At 44.9% G+C, this 14,081-nt stretch overlaps 1 protein-coding gene and 3 non-coding genes across 4 annotated transcripts in view; 2 read left to right on the top strand and 2 right to left on the bottom strand.

Annotated features, from left to right (window-relative positions):
* Positions 1-14,081, bottom strand: part of LOC137302345 (zona pellucida sperm-binding protein 3-like) — a 1,023,493-nt gene that overhangs the window by 739,312 nt on the left and 270,100 nt on the right. The window lies entirely within an intron of this gene.
* On the top strand, positions 7,401-7,472 carry trnad-guc (transfer RNA aspartic acid (anticodon GUC)). The gene has a single exon. It is a non-coding gene; the product is annotated as a tRNA-Asp (tRNA).
* On the bottom strand, positions 10,631-10,702 carry trnad-guc (transfer RNA aspartic acid (anticodon GUC)). Its single transcript has one exon. It is a non-coding gene; the product is annotated as a tRNA-Asp (tRNA).
* On the top strand, positions 11,675-11,746 carry trnad-guc (transfer RNA aspartic acid (anticodon GUC)). The gene has a single exon. It is a non-coding gene; the product is annotated as a tRNA-Asp (tRNA).

The following is a 14,081-nucleotide window of genomic DNA, read 5'->3' on the forward strand; positions in this document are numbered from 1 at the left end:
GTGAGAACAGAGCAGCAGGGAATGATCCCAGAACAATAGGAGCCAGCAGCTCACCGTCTGGTCCCTGTGTCAGGGACAATACACAACACCTCAGCTCCAGACCAGGAACAGAGAGCTGCTGTTAACGTGGCCCAGCCCTCGCAAACTGCTGGAACTGTGCGATGGAAATCTGATTTTGGGTCTCGAAGGCTGCTTTAGGGGCTCAGTGGCTCATCGAAAGAATGATTTCTATTAAAGAGCAGGGCTCTGCTCCGTCGCAGACTGATACTGTACAGTACATGGCAGAGTAAAGCTCCCTCTACACTGTGCCATCAAACATTCCGGGGGCAGGTGCATCAAGGGTTAGATCAAGATTAAATCTCCCTCCACACAGTCACAGAGGATGTCATTTGTGACTTTGACAAGGGCCGTTTCAGTACAGTGGCAGGAGTGGCAACCTGATTGGAGGGATTCAAACATGGTGTTGTGGGAAAGATGGACATGGATTTGGGAGGTGACAAGACTTTGGAGAGGAAAGGGAGGTGGGAGATGGGGTGGTAGTTTGCAAGGACACAGGGGTCAAGGGTGGGTCTTTTGAGAAGGAGGGTGATGACGGCAGATTTGATGGGGAGAGGGACAGTACCTGAGGTGAGGAGACCATTAACAATGTCAGCTAACATGGGGCCAGGAAGGGAGGTTGTGTGGTCAGCAGATTGTTGGGAATAGGGTCGAGGGAGCAGGAGGTGGGTCTCATGGTCAAGAGAGCTCAGAGAGGGCATGAGGGGAGATAGGAGAGAAACTTGGTGAGCTCGGGGAAGGGAGGGGAGCGGCAGAGGCAGCTGAATGGATGGTCTCAATCTCAGTGACAAAGAAGTCCGTGAGCTCCTCGCACTTTTTGTTGAAGGTGAGGGTGGAGGAGTGATGGGAGAGGGGTTTTAGAAGACGGTTTGTAGTGGAGAAGAGAAGCCGGGGGTTATCTTTACATTCCAGGATGATCCTGGAATAGTGAGCAGTTTTGTCAGAGGAGACAGGACCCGATAGTGCTTTATGTGGTCCAGCCAGATCTGGCGATGAATGGCCAAAGCAGTTGTCCACCATAAACTTTCAAAGCTGTGTCCCTTGGACTTAAGGAAGCAGAAATGAGGGCAGACCCAGGGGGATTGACCAGGGTGAGGGAGAGTTATGGCTTTAATGGGTACAAGGGCGTCAAAGGTGGAGGTGAGGGTGTGATTGAGCAAATCAGTAGCTGCAGAAATGTCGTGGTGAATGGAGGGACAAAGTCCAGAGAGTTGGGAATTTGAAAGTGCCGTTGTAAGTGACCTGGGGGAGGGTTTTTTCCAGGGATGAACACAGAAGGAAGTGGGTTAGTCCCACTCCCCAGCTCTTTCCCCACAGCCCGGCAATTTATTACACGTCAACTATTTATCCAATTCCCTTTTGAAAGTTACTATTGAACCTGCTTCCACCTCCCTTTCAGGCAGTGCATTCCAGATCATAACAACTCGCTGTGTAAAAAAATCTCTCCAAATCCCCCAATGATTTCTTTCAATTTATCTGAAATCTGTGTCCTCTGGTTATTAACCATTCCATCACTGGAAACAATTTCTCTTTACATACTCTGTCAAAACCTTTCAGAATTGTGAATACCTCCTTTGAATCGTCCGTTAACTTTCCGGTTGTAGTCTCAGTGCCCTTCCTGCTGGTACTTTATTTCAGTTCCCATGTGGTCTAGCGGTTAGGATTCTTGGTTTTCACCCAGGCGGCACGGCTTCGATTCCCGGTGTGGGAATAGTTAACTTTTAGTTTCAGCCTCCCAATTTGCCTGCAGTCCAGGCTGTGGCTGCTGCTTTCTCTCTCACTTCTGTGTCAGTCCCACAATCACACTGAGAAATGAGGCAAACCACGGCTCTTCAGGCGACAGTGCACCAAAAACTGAAGGGAAGCAAGCAACAATGTCACGACAGGTTGGGCAGCAGCTCATGGCCAAGTGTTTGACTACAGTCCTTTTATTATTTACTGTAAAGCCCGAGTCTGAGTGAAACACACACAGAACATTCGGGAAACACTCAGTGAGTCGGGCCCCATCTGCGCAGAGAACGGACCAATTAACTGAGAGTCTCAATGAGACGAGGAACGAGACACGGCCCCCTGTGAGAAACAAGGAACTTGCATTTGTACAGCACCTTTCACATCCTCAGGACATCCCAACGCACTTCTCTCGAAGATCAGTCACTATCGTTTTTAAGAGAAGGTAGCAGACAAGTTGTGTACAGCAAGATCCCACAAACAGTGATGAGATATTGAGCCGATCTCCTGTTTGGTGGGTGCTGATGGTCGAGGGAAGAATGTTGGCCAGGACACCGGGAGAACTCCCTGCTCTTCACAAATTGCCACGGGATCTTTTACACCTCGGAGCAGAAAAGAAGGGACCCCCATTAAACACCTCATTCAAAGGACAGCACCTCTCACGATGCAGCTCCCTTTCAGCACGACACAGTCAGTCTGGATCATGTGTCCCAGTCCTGGAACTGGAGCTGGAACCCACACCCTTCTAAACACCAGCCTGACTCCCTGGGTTTACTCTCACCCCCGGCTAGTCATGAACCAGACTGTGCCACTCCCAGAGTAACTGATGACCACAGCCTCAGCCCTTGGTCCCGGTCTGCACCATAACCGCAGCCTGATACCGCTCATAGAAAGTGGCGTGGGATTGCTGAGTTCATTCTATGATGTGCATTGGGGGAGGGGGACCAGCTGGATTGATCTTGCATGGAGCCGGTAAGGACTCGATGTGCCAAATGGCCTCCTTCCATGCTGTGACCTTTCTATGATTCTCTGATTCCATGTGGGTGGAGAGGGTTACAAGGAAGTGATCAGAGATGGCCTTATCCATGATTGACACGATCAGGAGAAGAGAGACCACGTGAGATGGCAAGGTCGAGGGGGTGGCCATGAATATGGGTCGGGGAGTTTCTATGCAGGGAGAGATTAAGGGAGGATAAAGTATCACATAATAGACTTGTTAGCAAAATTGAAGCCCATGGGATTAAACGGACAATGGCAGCATGGATACAAAATTGGCTAAGGAGCAGAAAACAGAGAGTAGTGGTGAACGGTTGTTTTTCAGACTGGAGGCAAGTATACAGTGGTGTCCCCCAGGGCTCGGTATTAGGACCACTGCTCTTTTTGATATATATCAATGACCGGGACTTGTGAGTACAGGGTATAATTTCAAAGTTTGCAGATGACACGAAACTCAGAAATGTAATAAACAATGTTGAGGATGGTAACAGACTTCAGGAGGACATAGACAGACTGGTGAAATGGGCAGATGAAATTTAATGCAGAGAATTGTGAATTGATACATTTTGGTAGGAAGAATGAGGAGAGGCAATTTAAACGAAATGGCACAATTTTAAAGGGAGTGCAGGAATAGAGAGGCCTGGGGGTGTAGTTACACAAATCTTGGAAGGTGGCAGGACAAGTTGAGAAGGCAGTTAAAAAAGCAAATGGGGCCCTTTGCTTTATTAATTGAGGCATTGAATACAAAAGCAAGGAATTGATACAAAACCTTTATAAAACACTGTTGAGGTCTCAGCTGGAGTATTGTGTTTAATTCTGGGCACGAAACATGAAGAAGGATGTCAAGGCCTTAGAGAGGGTGCAGAGGAGATTTATTAGAATGGTACCAGGGATGAGGGACTTCAGTTATGTGGAGAGACTGATTAAAGTTCCATCTGAACTGCCCCATCAAACACTCCCAGGACATGTACAGCACGGGTTATATGCAGAATGAAGCTCCCTCCACACTGTCAAATCAAACACTCCCAGGGCAGGTACAACACGGGTTAGATATACAGTAATGCTTGCTCTACTCTGTGCAGTTTATATCTCGCCTCAGATTTCAGATGAAAGGTTGGTTTTCTGGAGAGTCTGCTGGTGTCTCTCTGTCTCTCTGCACTGTTACACCGCACTCTACCTCCCTCTGCTGGTGTCTCTCTGTATCTCTGTACCCAGTTGCACCGCTCTCTACCTCCCTCTGCTGGTGTGTCTCTGTATCTCTGTACTCAGTTACACCGCTCTCTACCTCCCTCTGCTGGTGTCTCTCTGTATCTCTGTACTCAGTTACACCGCTCTCTACCTCCCTCTGCTGGTGTCTCTCTGTATCTCTGTACCCAGTTGCACCGCTCTCTACCTCCCTCTGCTGGTGTGTCTCTGTATCTCTGTACTCAGTTACACCGCTCTCTACCTCCCTCTGCTGGTGTCTCTCTGTATCTCTGTACTCAGTTACACCGCTCTCTACCTCCCTCTGCTGGTGTCTCTCTGTATCTCTGTACTCAGTTACACCGCTCTCTACCTCCCTCTGCTGGTGTCTCTCTGTATCTCTGTACTCAGTTACACCGCTCTCTACCTCCCTCTGCTGGTGTCTCTCTGTATCTCTGTACTCAGTTGCACCGCTCAGTCTGTCCCCGCAGCTCCTTCGGGAGTTTAATGATTTTGAAATTCAGTCTTTTTCCTGTGTGACTTGTGAAGTTTTGATCAGTGAAATGTTTGAGAAAGAGATGGAATGAGAGCTTTAAGTGTGGGACAGAAGTTGTTTAACGGAGAAGGCACACGATGCCTTAAATTGAGCAGTGGTTTCCCTAGTGCAGCGGTTATCATGTTTACATCACTCATGAAAGGTCTCTGATTCAATCCCGGGCGGGACCATTATTTGGGAAATTGCTCCGCGTGAATCTCCAGGATGTGTTTCTTCTCCTGTGAAAAGCGGGCGATAATTGATTTTTCCTGTTAAATTTGGCAACCGCTGCACCACATTCCTTTCAGGGAGAAGGGATGATGGAAGAAAGTGCCCATGAACCTGATTAAATGAGGCCAAACACAAGATAATATTAAGATATCATCAGCTGAACATTAACATAACCTGAGCTCCGAGATCTGACCGGGTCCCATTCCCCCAGAGTGAGGAATGAGCGGGAGGGGAAATTCCACCCGGTTTATATTTTTGTCCAAGGTGATGTCACAAAGTCCAATTTACAGTGGAGTCGAAATAGTTGAGTTTGGAGAGCGTGAGATTGAAGATCTAAAGGTCTCTGGGTTTGATTCTGTGTTCGGTGATTTTTGTTGCTCTGTTCTCGTTCTTTGAGTCGATTCTCGCATTTATTTCACTGAAATTTTAACCGGCACAGAAAGGTTGGGGAAGAAATAGACAGGCATCAAGAATGGGAAATATTGATAGTGTCTTTATTGAGTTTTTATTTCTCTTTTCTCTTCTGCCTTTTTCTCTGGAATTTCTCTCTCTCGGTGCCGGGAGACCATTTGATTTGAGGCATTTGTCCTGAACTGATGTCTTTTCCACATCTCGGGGCGGTCAGACCCGCTCTGTCTGTTACTACTTGTGACCATTGACGGGAACAGGCCGCGAGTTAAACGTTTATCAGCAAACCGACAGAGAGTTAACACAACGGGAATCAAACCCATTGGGCATGATTTTATCGGGGAGGGGGGTCACGGGGGTCAAGAGGTCATGGGTGGGTCAGTCATCGGGGGCATCGGCGAGTCAGTCATCGGGGGTCGGGGGTCATCGCGGGGGTCGGAGATCATGGGGTTCGTAGCTCGTGCAGGGGTGTCGGAGATTTGGAGGGGGTCGGCCGATCGCCTGTGTGGAATCACGGCAGGTTGGCTTGTTGGGCCAGGGGGAAGCACTCCTGTTCCTCCGGGCCCACAAGCTGTGCGATAAAGGCATTTACCTGCTGTTTCGGGCCTTCTCGCCTCCTCTCATGTGGTGTGAAGGAGAAGGCCCAGGAATCCCGGCCCCCAAGAGTTTAAAATAAAAAAGCTGTAAAAATGGAGGCCCACATGCTAGCTACATAAACACTCACACACAGACATATACACACAAACATACACACACCAATAACATGAAAGTAGCACAGGACGACTTGACAAACAGCATGCTGCAGACAGAGCGAAGCGATCCCACAAACAACGGATCAGATCAAAGCTCTGCAGTCCTGCCACACCCATTTGTGAATGATGGTGGATAATTAAACAACTAATGGGAAGAGGCTCTATGAACATCCCCATCCTCAATGATGGTAAAGCCCAGCACGTGAGTGCAAAGTTTCAGAAACCGTCTTCAGCCAGAAGTGCCGAGTGGATGATCCATCTCGGCCTCCTCCCGAAATCCCCACCATCACAGAAACCAGTCGAACATCGAGGTGAAGAGTGAAGCTGAGAGCAGATTTTAAAACCGCTGGAATGTCAGTGAAATTAAATTGGGGAAAGTGGGAAACTCCGAGTCAGTTTTGCACTGTATATTCCGCAGACAATATTGGAGATAAATGTGAGAAAAAGCTTTTCAAGGCGGCGAAAGTTTAATCTCCCCGTCGGGGAATTGAACCCCGGTCTCTCGCGTAACAGGCAGGAACACTCACCACTATACTAACGAGAAACTGCTGCATTGACTGTGCACTCGTCCCAGATGGTGTTAGACATGTTTCACGTATCAGTGCATTTCTTTTAACTATTTATTTGATGACAGTTTGTTTCATTTTCCACGGGCCACTCTTGAAAGAACCATTTACATTTCCATCTCTTTGTTGGACAACGACAACTGACTCTGTCTTTCTTTCGTTCTTTCTTTCTCTCTTCTCGTGGTGAGTTGCCCCACCTTCGTCCGGGGTTTAATACCCCGACTGGGAGGTAGCAGTTTTCAGACGCTAACTTTTAATTTTATGTCTTCGCAGAGCTTCTTCCTAAACAAAAACTACAGAGCAAAAAAACAGGTGATTGTCACTTTCAGAATATTATTGTACGGAGACTATTTGAGGACTGGATGCAGAGCAATTGTGATTTTTACCAACTGGTGGGTTAGGTGACAGATTCGAAATTCATTCATTTCCCCCGCGGAGGTTCAAATCTGACAGACTTCAGATCCCGTCATTCATCAACCTGTTTCATCTCTGCGTTTCAAACTTCAACAAGTTTCTTGTAGAATTAATAATTCTTAAGTGAATTAAAATTCCACAGCATTGAGTACCTCGAGTTTTATGCTCATTTTAATTGATCTGCAAGATTTCACGAAATCTACGACAGAAATAGAACAAAAATCAGCCAAATTATCCATATTCTGACTCAGTATTTCTGAGTCAATCCATGTGTATGTGTGTCTGTCTGTCTGTCTGTGTATGTGCCTCATATTTTCTATATTTTCCTGAGAAGATCTGTCTCTGTCTGTCTCACTCTCTCCCGCGTTACCCACATCATGATCCAACATGAGATGGAAAAGTGGTCGGTAATTCTTCTTTCAACAGTGGTCCGTGGAAAGTGAAACAAACCGTCATCAAATGAACAGTTCAAACAGATTCACTGAAACGTGAAGCATCTGTGGTGAATATACGGCAAATATCTATACGAATTCCTCGTTAGTATAGTGGTGAGCATCCCCGCCTGTCACGCGGGAGACCGGGGTTCAATTCCCCGACGAGGAGGTTATTGCTGCTTTCGAAGCTTCACTTTCATTTATCTGAAATATTGGATGTTGAAAATACAATGAAAAACTGACTCGGCCTTTCCCACTTCCACAAATTGATTTCACAGCGATTTTAAATATCTGCTCTCTGCCTCACGCTTCAGCTCGATGTGAGAACCACAATAATGGGCAAGAAATAAAACGCAGAATCGCGCTGTCACCAGCCCGAAACAGAGAGAGACAGGTCTCGGAACAGGCGCAGACATGAAAGATCTTACATACAGCAATGAAAAGGATGCATGTTTCAGTGAATCTATTTTAACTACTTCTTTGACGACAATTTGATTAACTTTCCACATGCCACTGTTGAAAGAAGACTTACTTTCTATCTCTTTGTTAGTCAAGGTCCAGAGAAAAATTATTTGGGGAGCAGGTTAAAAGTGACAGATAGAAAGAAAGAGAGAGACACTCAGAAACGCATATAACAAGTGAGACAGACATAGTCATATTCACACATACACAAACACACACATTCCGAGCTACATAAACACTCGCACACAGACATATACACACACCAATAACCTGAAAGTAACACAGGACTACTTGACAAACAGTGGAAGCAGCATGCTGTAGACAGAGCTAAACGATCCCACAAACAACGGATCAGATCAAAGCTCTGCAGTCCTGCCACACCCATTTGTGAATGATGGTGGATAATTAAACAACTAATGGGAAGAGGCTCTATGAACATCCCCATCCTCAATGATGGTAAAGCCCAGCGTGTGAGTGCAAAGTTTTAGAAACCGTCTTCAGCCAGAAGTGCCGAGTGGATGATCCATCTCGGCCTCCTCCCGAAATCCCCACCATCACAGAAACCAGTCGAACATCGAGGTGAAGAGTGAAGCTGAGAGCAGATTTTAAAACCGCTGGAATATCAGTGAAATTAAATCGGGGAAAGTGGGAAACTCCGAGTCAGTTTTACACTGTATATTCCGCATCTAATATTAGAGATAAATGAGAGAAAAAGGCGGCAAAAGTTTAATCTCTCCGTCGGGGAATTGAACCCCGGTGTCACGCGTGACAGGCGGGGATACTCACCACTATACTAACGAGGAACTGCTGCATTGACTGTGCACTCATCCCAGATGGCGTTAGACATGCTTCACGTATCAGTGCATTTCTTTTAACTATTTATTTGATGACAGTTTGTTTCATTTTCCACGGGCCACTCTTGAAAGAACCATTTACATTTCCATCTCTTTGTTAGACAACGACAACTGACTCTGTCTTTCTTTCGTTCTTTCTTTCTCTCTTATCGTGGTGAGTTGCCCCACCTTCGTCCGGGGTTTAATACCCCGACTGGGAGGTAGCAGTTTTCAGACGCTAACTTTTAATTTTATGTCTTCGCCGAGCTTCTTCCTAAACAAAAACTACAGAGCAAAAAAACAGGTGATTGTCACTTTCAGAATATTATTGTACGGAGACTATTTGAGGACTGGATGCAGAGCAATTGTGATTTTTACTAACTGGTGGGTTAGGTGACAGATTCGAAATTCATTCATTTCCCCCGCGGAGGTTCAAATCTGACAGACTTCAGATCCCGTCATTCATCAACCTGTTTCATCTCTGCGTTTCAAACTTCAACAAGTTTCTTGTAGAATTAATAATTCTTAAGTGAATTAAAATTCCACAGCATTGAGTACCTCGAGTTTTATGCTCATTTTAATTGATCTGCAAGATTTCACGAAATCTACGACAGAAATAGAACAAAAATCAGCCAAATTATCCATATTCTGACTCAGTATTTCTGAGTCAATCCATGTGTATGTGTGTCTGTCTGTCTGTCTGTGTATGTGCCTCATATTTTCTATATTTTCCTGAGAAGAACTGTCTCTGTCTGTCTCACTCTCTCCCGCGTTACCCACATCATGATCCAACATGAGATGGAAAAGTGGTCGGTAATTCTTCTTTCAACAGTGGTCCGTGGAAAGTGAAACAAACCGTCATCAAATGAACAGTTCAAACAGATTCACTGAAACGTGAAGCATCTGTGGTGAATATACGGCAAATATCTATATGAATTCCTCGTTAGTATAGTGGTGAGTATCCCCGCCTGTCACGCTGGAGACCGGGGTTCAATTCCCCGACGAGGAGGTTATTGCTGCTTTCGAAGCTTCACTTTCATTTATCTGCAATATTGAATGTTGAAAATACAATGAAAAACTGACTCGGCCTTTCCCACTTCCACAAATTGATTTCACAGCGATTTTAAATATCTGCTCTCTGCCTCACGCTTCAGCTCGATGTGAGAACCACAATAATGGGCAAGAAATAAAACGCAGAATCGCGCTGTCACCAGCCCGAAACAGAGAGAGACAGGTCTCGGAACAGGCGCAGACATGAAAGATCTCACATACAGCAATGAAAAGGATGCATGTTTCAGTGAATCTATTTTAACTACTTCTTTGACGACAATTTGATTAACTTTCCACATGCCACTGTTGAAAGAAGACTTACTTTCTATCTCTTTGTTAGTCAAGGTCCAGAGAAAAATTATTTGGGGAGCAGGTTAAAAGTGACAGATAGAAAGAAAGAGAGAGACACTCAGAAACGCATATAACAAGTGAGACAGACATAGTCATATTCACACATACACAAACACACACATTCCGAGCTACATAAACACTCGCACACAGACATATACACACACCAATAACCTGAAAGTAACACAGGACTACTTGACAAACAGTGGAAGCAGCATGCTGTTGAGAGAGCTTAGCGATCCCACAAACAACGGATCAGATCAAAGCTCTGCAGTCCTGCCACACCCATTTGTGAATGATGGTGGATAATTAAACAACTAACGGGAAGAGGCTCTATGAACATCCCCATCCTCAATGATGGTAAAGCCCAGCACGTGAGTGCAAAGTTTTAGAAACCGTCTTCAGCCAGAAGTGCCGAGTGGATGATCCATCTCGGCCTCCTCCCGAAATCCCCACCATCACAGAAGCCAGTCGAACATCGAGGTGAAGAGTGACGCTGAGAGCAGATTTTAAAACCGCTGGAAAATCAGTGAAATTAAATTGGGGAAAGTGGGAAACTCCGAGTCAGTTTTTCACTGTATATTCCGCATCCAAGATTGGAGATAAAAGCTTTTAAAGGCGGCGAAAATTTAATCTCCTCGTCGGGGAATTGAACCCCGGTCTCCCGCGTGACAGGCGGGGATACTCACCACTATACTAACGAGGAGCTGCTACATTGACCGTGCACTCATCCCAGATGGCGTTAGACATGCTTCATGTATCAGTGCATTTCTTTTAACTATTTATTTGATGATAGTTTGTTTCATTTTCCACGGGCCATTCTTGAAAGAACCTTTTACATTTCCTTCTCTTTGTTAGACAACGACAACTGACTCTGTCTTTCTTTCGTTCTTTCTTTCTCTCTTATCGTGGTGAGTTGCCCCGCCTTAGTCCGGGGTTTCATTCCCCGACGGGGAGGAAGCATTTATCAGACGCCAACTTTTAATTTTATGTCTTCGCCGAGCTTCTTCCTGAACAAAAACTGCAGAGCAACAAAACAGGTGATTGTCACTTTCAGAATATTATTGTACGGAGACTATTTGAGGACTGGATGCAGAGCAATTGTGATTTTTACTAACTGGTGATTAAGGTGACAGATTAGAAATTCATTCATTGGTTCAAATCTGACAGACTTCAGATCCCGTCATTCATCAACCTGTTTCATCTCTGCGTTTCAAACTTCAACAAGTTTCTTGTAGAATTAATAATTCTTAAGTGAATTAAAATTCCACAGCATTGAGTACCTCGAGTTTTATGCTCATTTTAATTGATCTGCAAGATTTCACGAAATCTACGACAGAAATAGAACAAAAATCAGCCAAATTATCCATATTCTGACTTTCAGTATTTCTGAGTCAATCCATGTGCATGTGAGTCTGTTTCTGTGTGTGTGTCTGTCTGTCTGTGTATGTGCCTCATATTTTCTATATTTTCCTGAGAAGATCTGTCTCTTTCTGTCTCACTCTCTCCCGCGTTACCCACATCATGATCCAACATGTGATGCAAAAGTGGTCGGTAATTTTTCTTTCAACAGTGGTTCGTGGAAAGTGAAACAAACTGTCATCAAATGAACAGTTCAAACAGATTCACTGAAAAGTGAAGCATCTTTGGTGAATATACGGTAAATGTCTGTACCAATTCCTCGTTAGTATAGTGGTGAGTATCCCCGCCTGTCACGCGGGAGACCGGGGTTCAATTCCCCGACGAGGAGGTTATTGCTGCTTTCGAAGCTTCACTTTCATTTATCTGAAATATTGGATGTTGAAAATACAATGAAAAACTGACTCGGCCTTTCCCACTTCTGCAATTTGATTTCACAGCGATTTTAAATATCTGCTCTCTGCCTCACGCTTCAGCTCGATGTGAGAACCACAATGATGGGCAAGAAATAAAACGCAGAATCGCGCTGTCACCAGCCCGAAACAGAGAGAGACTGGTCTCGGAACAGGCGCAGACATGAAAGATCTTACATACAGCAATGAAAAGGATGCACGTTTCAGTGAATCTATTTTAACGACTTCTTTGATGACAATTTGTTTAACTTTCCACATGCCACTGTTGAAAGAAGACTTACTTTCTATCTCTTTATTAGTCAAGGTCCAGAGAAAAATTATTTGGGGAGCAGGTTAAAAGTGACAGATAGAAAGAAAGAGAGAGACACTCAGAAACGCATATAACAAGTGAGACAGACATAGTCATATTCACACATACACAAACACACACATTCCGAGCTACATAAACACTCGCACACAGACATATACACACACCAATAACCTGAAAGTAACACAGGACTACTTGCCAAACAGTGGAAGCAGCATGCTGTCGACAGAGCTAAACGATCCCACAAACAACGGATCAGATCAAAGCTCTGCAGTCCTGCCACACCCATTTGTGAATGATGGTGGATAATTAAACAACTAATGGGAAGAGGCTCTATGAACATCCCCATCCTCAATGATGGTAAAGCCCAGCGTGTGAGTGCAAAGTTTTAGAAACCGTCTTCAGCCAGAAGTGCCGAGTGGATGATCCATCTCGGCCTCCTCCCGAAATCCCCACCATCACAGAAACCAGTCGAACATCGAGGTGAAGAGTGAAGCTGAGAGCAGATTTTAAAACCGCTGGAATATCAGTGAAATTAAATTGGGGAAAGTGGGACACTCCGAATCAGTTTGACACTGTCCATTCCGCATCCAATATTGGAAATGAATGAGAGAAAAGCTTCGAAAGGCGGCGGAAGTTTAATCCCCCCGTCGGGAAATTGAACCCCGGTCTCCCGCGTGACAGGCGGGGATACTCACCACTATACCAACGAGGAACTGCTGCACCCACCGTGCACTCATCCCAGATGGTGTTAGACATGCTTCATGTATCAGTGCATTTCTTTTAACTATTTATTTGATGACAGTTTGTTTCATTTTCCACGGGCCACTCTTGAAAGAACCTTTTGCATTTCCATCTCTTTGTTGGACAACGACAACTGACTCTGTCTTTCTTTCGTTCTTTCTTTCTCTCTTCTCGTGGTGAGTTGCCCCGCCTCAGTCCGGGGTTTAATTCCCCGACGGGGAGGAAGCATTTATCAGACGCCAACTTTTAATTTTATGTCTTCGCCGAGCTTCTTCCTAAAAAAAAACTACAGAGAAAAAAAACAGGTGATTGTCACTTTCAGAATATTAATGTACGGAGACTATTTGAGGACTGGATGCAGAGCAATTGTGATTTTGACTTCCTCGTGGTTCAGGTGACAGATTAAAATTTCATTCATTTCCCTCGCGCAGGTTCAAATCTGACAGACTTCAGATCCCGTCATTTATCAACGTGTTCATCTCTGCGTTTCAAAATTCAACAAGTTTCTTGTAGAATTAATAATTCTGAAGTGAATTAAAATTCCACGGCATTCAACACCTCGAGTTTTATGCTCATTTTCATTGATCTTTGAGATTCCTCGAAATCTACGACAGAAATAGAACAAAAATCAGCCAAATTATCCATGTTCTGTCTCTCCATATTTCTGAGTCACTCCATGTGTATGCGTGCCTGTGTCTATCTGTCTGTGCATGTGCCTCATATTATCTTTGTTTTCTTGAGTCGGTCTTTCTCTGTCTCACTCTGTCCCGCGCTCCCCACATCATGATCCAACATGAGATGGAAAAGTGGTCGGTAATTCTTCTTTCAACAGTGGTCCGTGGAAATTTCAACAAACTGTCACCAAAAGAATAGCTCAAACAGATTTACTGAAACGTGAAGCATCTGTGGTGAACGTACATCCCCTTCCGGCACCAGTTCCTCGTTAGTATCGTGGTGAGTATCAGTGTCCATCACCCTGGAGACTGGGGTCAATTCCCCGACGGGAAGGTCTGCCTTTAGAAGCTTCACTTTCATTTATCAGCAACATCGGATGAAGAAAATACGGTGAAAAACTGACTCGGACTTTTTCACTTTCTACGATTTAATTTCACTGATCTCCGAGCAGATTTTAAAATCCTCACCTCGATATCAGAACCACAATAATGAGGAAGAAATAAAACGCAGAATCGCCCTGTGAACAG

Source organism: Heptranchias perlo, chromosome 35 (genome assembly GCF_035084215.1).
Source record: "Heptranchias perlo isolate sHepPer1 chromosome 35, sHepPer1.hap1, whole genome shotgun sequence".
Taxonomy (NCBI): Eukaryota; Metazoa; Chordata; class Chondrichthyes; order Hexanchiformes; family Hexanchidae; genus Heptranchias; species Heptranchias perlo.